Below are 6,984 nucleotides of genomic sequence, written 5' to 3'. Positions count from 1 at the left end.
TTTTTTTTTTTTTTTGAGACGGAGTCTCGCTCTGTCGCCCGGGCTGGAGTGCAGTGGCCGGATCTCAGCTCACTGCAAGCTCCGTCTCCCGGGTTCACACCATTCTCCTGCCTCAGTCTCCTGAGTAGCTGGGACTACAGGCGCCCGCCACCACGCCCGACTAATTTTTTGTATTTTTAGTAGAGTCAGGGTTTCACCGTGTTAGTCAGGATGGTCTCGATCTCCTGACCTCGTGATCTGCCCGCCTTGGCCTCCCAAAGCGCTGGGATTACAGACGTGAGCCACCGCGCCCGGCCGGGCACATTCTTAATGTCTCCGGGCCTTGGCTTCTGTAATCTGTAAAATGGGTGATGATGAGGAAGAGGTAAGACTGTGTGCAGGTCTTATGAACAATAAACACCTCATAAATCTTAGTGACTGCAGTGGGGTGAAGGGTGTACCATCCAAAGTTCATGCCCACCTGGAAGCTCAGAATGTGACCTTGTTTGGAAATAGGATCTTTGCAGATGGAATTAGCTAAGGATTTTAAGATGAAATCATCTTGGGTTTAGCTTGCCCTAAATCCAATGACCAATGTCTTTAGAAGCAGAAGAGAGAACACCGAAAGACGCACAGGAAGGAGGTGAGGTGATGAAAGCAAAGATGGGCGTCACACAGCCACAAGCTGAGGAAGAGCAAGGGTTGCCGGCCACCGCCCGCAGCTAGGGAGACAAGGGACAGGCTCTTCCTCAGCCTCTCCAGGAAAAGGCAGTCCTGCTGGCTCCTGACTCTAGACTTCTGGCCTCCAGAAGTGGGAGACAATACACGTCTGTTGTTTGAAGCCACCTAGTCTGTGGTCATTTGTTACGGCAGCCACAGGAAACAAGCACAACGGGCTGCCCCTGCAGTTGCTCTCCTTACTAATTCCTAGACTCGCAGTGTTTCTGACCCTTCACTCTAAGGGGCAGTGGGCAGGAGAAGCTGCCCTCACCAAAGACACTGGAGGGCAGGATCACTGACCCCTCTCACAAGGGGAGAGCTTGGGACCAGAGGGCTGACACAGCTTTTCCAAGGTCGCTTGCCAGTGGTGAGTCGGCCTGGGACCCAGCTCTCCCGACCCTCAGACCAGCGCATTCTCCTCCATACCCAGGGACCTCTCTTGCTTTAGGAACCTGAGCTGTGGCCCCTGCTCGGGCCTGGTCACCTTGCCCTCCTGGCCTTGCCAGCCATGGTCCCTGGCCACATATTTGGAACTCTCTGACCCTACAGAGATGTCCTGGACTGTGAATGATGCTTCTAAGGCCTTACCATCACTCCCCCTTCCCCTCCCTCCCGCTGCCTCCATCCAGGCTGTCAAGTGAAGATCAGGGTGAAGGCCAAGCCACACTGCCCAGCAGGAGGTCGCAGGAGTTGTCCACAGCATAACCCATTTTTTAAAAGTTTTTTTTTTGAGACTAGGTCTTGCTCTGTCACCCAGGCTGGAGTGCAGTGGCACAATCACGGCTCACGGCAGCCTCGACCTCCTGGACTCAAGCGATCCTCCCACCTCAGCCTCCTGCATAGCTGGGACAACAGGTGTATGCCCTGCTAATTTTAAAATTTTTTGTAGAGATGAGGTCTCGCTACGTTGCCCAGGCTGATATTCAACTCCTGGGCTCAAGATATCCTCCCACCTCCACCTTCTAAAGTGCTGGGGTTACAGGCGTAACCCAGCCTCACCCATTCTTTATTGTAGTTATACAGCAGGCCTCTGAAATGGACAGCCTGGGTAACATACTCCCATTTTACAGATCAAAAAATCAAAGCTTGAAGTGGCAAAGAGACTAACTCAAGGGCACTCAGCTCCTAAGAGGCAGAGGTAGGTCTCGAACTCACACCCTCTGATTCTCAATCCAGATGGATTCTCAGTCTCAACAGCTTCCATTCACTGTGCCTCAAATAGGGTTCACACCCTAAACTCAACACTTCATGTCCACAGTTTCTCCATGTGCCCCTCACATTAGCCTGCAAAGTGGATACTACCATTATCCCATTTTACAGATGGGGGAACTGTGGCTCCACCCCATTTTTTTGAACCCTAGGGCCTCATCTTGGTATATCTTTTCAGTATATTACCAATTCTTAATGAGGGGTAAAGCCAGATACCATTTGTCTATGTCCAAGGGACTTTCTCCCTAAACATGTACCTGTCTGAGGCTCCCCCTGGGAGAGAGAAATGAATTTCTGCAGGTTCAAGCTTCTAGCCTTGGAAAGCAGTGGGGAGGCTTGGGTGCCCAGATTCCAGGAAGGAGCAGCAATGTGTGCAGGAGGCACCAGACAGCTCAGTGGCAGCAACTTGGGAGCTGGCGGGGGCTGAGAAGAGTCACGTCCTGCACCTTAGGGTCTCCCAGGCCCCCAGCCCTGACCTTGCACCTACTGTGTGTGAATCACTTCCCTCACACACGTGATTTGAGATCTTCCCAACAGCTCTGCTTTAAGTCTGTAAGACTAAAGTTTAGAGAGGAGAAGCCATTTGCTCCAAGGCCATATGACTGGGAGAGGTATCACCAGGACTTGAACCCAAGGCCTGGTGAGTGCCCTTGTAGCATGGCTCCCAGCTGCCTGCTGAGAAGATGGCATTGCTTTGGATTTGAGTGTTGATCGGTCCTCGGGAGGGCCTGATTTAGCTGTGCAGGATGAAGCCAGGGGCCAGGGGTTGGTAGGGGACTGGCGGGGAGAGGACATGAGTTTCAGTCTCATTCAGTCACCCACTAGTCTGGAGACCTCTGTTTCCCCAGATGTGACAGGCACAGGGGGAACAGCCTGGTGTCTAGGCCAACCCCAGCTCTGAGAGCCTATGTGCTCCACCAAGCCCACTCTTAAGTACCTCAGCTCTCTGGGGTGCAGAGTGAAATGGGTGAAAATCCAGGGGTACCTGTGGAAATGTAGCCCCTGGGACCTCCCGATTTATCAAGGTGGGGCCCAGAAATCTGCCCCCATCAGGTGATCTTTACGTTAATTAATGCATTAATGGGTTTCCTGACCCAAACCTGTGACTGGGCAGGGGGAACGCAGAGGAGGGCAATGGGACAGCAGGGGGAGAGGCCGGTGTTTCAGGCTCTGCACATAGCATAAGCCACAGGCAGCTCTTCTGACCTCCAGTCTGCAAACTAGATATTTCTTTCCCCTTTTTCCTTTCTGATCTCGGAGTTAGCCAATTGCAGCAGCAAGGTGCTCACCTACTCTGGCTCCTGGTCCTGATGCCAATCACACTTTTGTGCACAGCCCTCTACAGTGTCCAGGGCTCTCAGGTAGCTATGAGATAACGCAGGGCAGAGATAGGCCTGCTTAGCCACAGATGAGAAGATTGAGGGCAGAGAGATGAAGTGACTTGGCCAAGATCACACAGCTGGTCAGAAGCGGGGCTGGGTCCCCAGGGTTCTCATACTTTTGACCTAGAGTCAAATACCTGGGGAAAACCAGGGACCCACACACACCCCTGCTGCTTCTTATCTGGGGCCCGAGAGCACTTGCAGGAAGTCCAGCTCTCTACAGAACACTGTGTGGCCTTGGACAAGTCCCTGTGCCTGGCTGGGACTCAGTTTCCTTTTTATAAACGGTCCCAGCTAGGTGGCCTAAGAAGGCATCTGTCTGCTTTGGCTTTCTAGGCATCAGCAACTCCATAGGGTAAAAGGATGGCAGAGTGGTCCAGCTGTCTAGGTCAGGGCCACGCCTACCTGGGGAATGCTCCTCCACCTTCATCCATAGGAGATCCTCTTCAATCTTTCTTGGAATCTTGCCAAAAAATTCTAAATTCTTGAGCTATAGGTTCCCAAAATTTTGGTGCCCCAATTTAAACTGGCCTCATGTCAAAGGGTCAAAAAGGGTAGGCAGACGCCTGGTGGCCTGGCTTCTACCTCCCCTCTGCCACATTCCAGCTGTGTGACCTTGGGTGAGTGGCTTTACCTCTCTAGATACAGTGTCCTCATCTGGGACATGGGGATAACAGGGCTGTGGGCGTCCTCACTGAGATGATACGTGCAAAGCAGTTAGCTGGGTGAATGCTAGCTGGATTACTATTATTTACTTGGGTCCCCTGACGCATACCTGCGGCTGAGCTGGGGGAAGGCAGAGGAGGGCAGCGGGACAGCATAGGAGGGTGCCAGAATTTCAGGCTCTGCATACAATGTGAGCCACAGCAGCTTCTCTGACCTTCAGTCTGGAGGGGACTTTGGAGTCCGCTGAAGATGTTCCAGGCCCCAGCTCTGAGAGACCCCACAGCAGTGGGCTGGTTTCCTGGTGCCAGGGAGAGGGCTGGTGGGGCCAGTCTGGGCTCCTGGCTGTCTGGGCCACGGGCAGCAACTGTACTCCTGGCTGCCTCTGTCTCCTTTCCAACTTTGGGCAGCCTTCTCTGAAGAACAATAACCCAAGATGGCCTTGCTGAGTCTAATCACAGCTCCCTGGGAATATGGGCTGGCCCTCCCCCCATGCCTGTGTGAGGCTGTGGCGGGCACTTAGGATCCAGTATCCCTCTGTCCTCATCGGAAGTTCCTTAAGGGGCAAGCTCTCCCTAGGGATCACAGAGCCACCTTGCCTCCTGGAAGCTGAGGGGGCGGGTGTGTGCACGCAGTGTCCGCAGAGGTGCTGCATCTGTGTGCCTGCGGCCGTCTTCTTATGTGTGCAACTGACATTCACCTGTGGGCACATTCCAGCATGCCATGTGCCTGCCAGTGCACGGGCAGGCACGCAGATGGCATTCAGAGCCCCACATGCGTGTGCCTGTTGTTTTCACACCTGAGCCAGCCCTACGTGGGTACACACATTTGTGGCTGTTGCAGGGCAATGTGTGCAGCCTACCGCTTTCCTGTGTTAGTGCTACACGCATGTGTGGGCACGCTGCATGCACAGGTGTGTGTGTGTGTCTGTGTGCTGCATTCGTGTGTGTGCTGTGTTTTGCATGTCAGCATGTGGTGTTCAGGAACGTAGGTTGTATTTACAGGTGCTGGGGTGTGGGCACGGGCATTCCATATGTGTGTATATGATTTGGACATATATGATACACTACTTATGGGTACTATATTTGTATCTGTGCATATGTGTGCATCTGTGGGCATGAATATGCCCTGATGTGAATGGGACTAGGGTGTGAAGGTGGCTAAATAATGGTGGCCATCAGCGTATTTCCTGGACCCCCAATCCCCCATAGGACTCCCCAGAGCTGCAGCCCCTTCTTTGCCACTGCTCCTTCAACGAAGTTAACAGGCGGAGGCCCCCGAGGCCTGCGCTCCAAGCCCCCTCCTACTGCACACGTCAAAGGAGAATTTCTCCGGATGGCGCCCGCTGCTCCTGGAAATACCCCAAACGTCAGCTCTGCCTCCTCCCAGCGATTCAGAGAGCAATGCAGGAGAGGAGGGAGCCCCTTCCACGCTAGGCTCAGGGCATGCAGCATCGCACTAAGACCCTCTGCCGGCTGGTCAGGCTTGCCTGCTCACTTACCCTTCTGAAGGTCGAGCCAGGTTGGGCCTCCGCATGGAGGACCCAAGACCCCCAGGGCCCTTGCCTGATTGGGGCAGGCCAGTCCAGAGTACCCCCAACCCCCAACCCCCAACCCCCAACCTGGGTGAGCAGAGGACAGCCGTGGTGTGGAATGGCTACTTGGCTAGAAAGGGGTGGCTGCCGGCAGCAACCCACTTTCAGGGAGTCCTGAGGCCCCCTGCTGCATTTTCCCATCCTGACCCTGCAGGGGGCAGGGAGGAGCCTCAGGTGCCATAGCCCTCAGCTGGAGACCACTGAGGCTGGCCTAGGAAGTGGGTTTCTGGGCAGAGGGTGTCGACTCCACCACCCAGCATGACTGCTGCAAAATGGCCTGGCCACCCGTTTCTGCCACCCTCCTGGCCAGGAAGGGGACCCAGGGACACGTCCCTGCCACCACATGACCTGGCTGGCCTGACCCAACGGGTCCCGGCACACAGCTGCCCACCCCACCAAAGGGACCCTTCACAGGGGCCTCCCCCTGCCTCTTTCCTGGGACTGTGATCAGGGTGGGCAAGGGGCACCCTCCAGTCCTCCTGGTCTCCCTGGGACTGGCTCAGAGAGAAGAGAACCTCGTCCCCGCCACCAGCTTGCTGGCCCTTGCATAACATCCTTAGGGGGCATTTGCAGTCCAGAGGCTGCCGGAATCTACCTGAGACCCCGGACATCCGCTTGTCCGAGGCCCCCCTGTCCTAGTCCCCAGCATCCAGCCGTCCCCCGAAACACGCGGACCCTCACACTAGTGTCTCCCTCAGCGGCGGCTCCCAATGCAGCCTCGGCTGCTGCCAGATAAACAAGTCCCGCTCCCACCCCGCCTTCACGCTGCCACCGCCACCACCATCAGCACTGAGAAAAATCAAAAGAAATGAAACAAAATAAAATGGGTGAGGGAGGAAGGGGAGAGTGGAGTGGGGCGCTTTTTATTTTTTATTTTCTCATGCTGGGGGATGCCGGTACTTACTTGGCTATGAAAATCACCACCAATCCTGCACGGTTTCCCGGCGGGCAGCCCCGTAATCGCGGTGCGGCAGCTGGTGCCGCGGCTGAGCCCAGCCAGCGTGCCCGGGCCCCTCTGCAGACTGTACCATCCTGCCCGAGCGGGTGGGGGGCGGGGGGCGGAGGCGCCGGCGCCGGTTCTAGGAGAGCATCTCGCCGGCAAAATGCAATCTCGGGGGAGGCAGAGGCCGCCCCTGCCGCTGCTGGAGGCTGGGGGATGGGGGCGGGAGGACAAGGGAGGGAGGGACACAGGGAGGGCCGGTTCTGGAGGGGGGACGGGGGAGGAGAGTGGGGGGGCGGGGGGTGTGTGGACCGAACCACCACGGTGTTGTTTGCGGTTTTAATTCCTCCCGTGGGATCATGAGGAACCGAAGCTGGCAGAGTCCCAGGAATATGCCCGCTCCCCAGAAGCAGGAGGGAATGTCAAGGGCACGGAGAGGGTAGGGCTGGGCTGTGCTGGAGGGAAGGGGGTCCTGAAAGTGGTGGTGGGGGGAACGG

At 55.9% G+C, this 6,984-nt stretch overlaps 1 protein-coding gene across 5 annotated transcripts in view; it reads right to left on the bottom strand.

Moving 5' to 3' along the window:
* ATP2B2 (ATPase plasma membrane Ca2+ transporting 2) overlaps positions 1-6,984 on the bottom strand; it is a 217,697-nt gene that overhangs the window by 183,058 nt on the left and 27,655 nt on the right. For 2 of the 5 annotated variants that reach the window (XM_023218442.3, XM_023218445.3), the window contains exon 1: positions 6,452-6,573. The exons of 1 other annotated variant lie outside the window; for it this stretch is intronic. The gene's annotated coding sequence lies outside the window, so the exon portion shown is untranslated. Of the gene's footprint in view, positions 1-6,451; positions 6,645-6,984 lie in introns of those variants that run through there. 2 more of the 5 variants (XM_023218443.2, XM_026447527.1) reach the window with 2 other exon arrangements.

Source organism: Piliocolobus tephrosceles, chromosome 2 (genome assembly GCF_002776525.5).
Source record: "Piliocolobus tephrosceles isolate RC106 chromosome 2, ASM277652v3, whole genome shotgun sequence".
NCBI classification, from domain to species: domain Eukaryota; kingdom Metazoa; phylum Chordata; class Mammalia; order Primates; family Cercopithecidae; genus Piliocolobus; species Piliocolobus tephrosceles.
The sequence above is the reverse complement of the archived record's forward strand: the minus strand, read 5'-3'. Positions and strand labels throughout refer to the sequence as shown.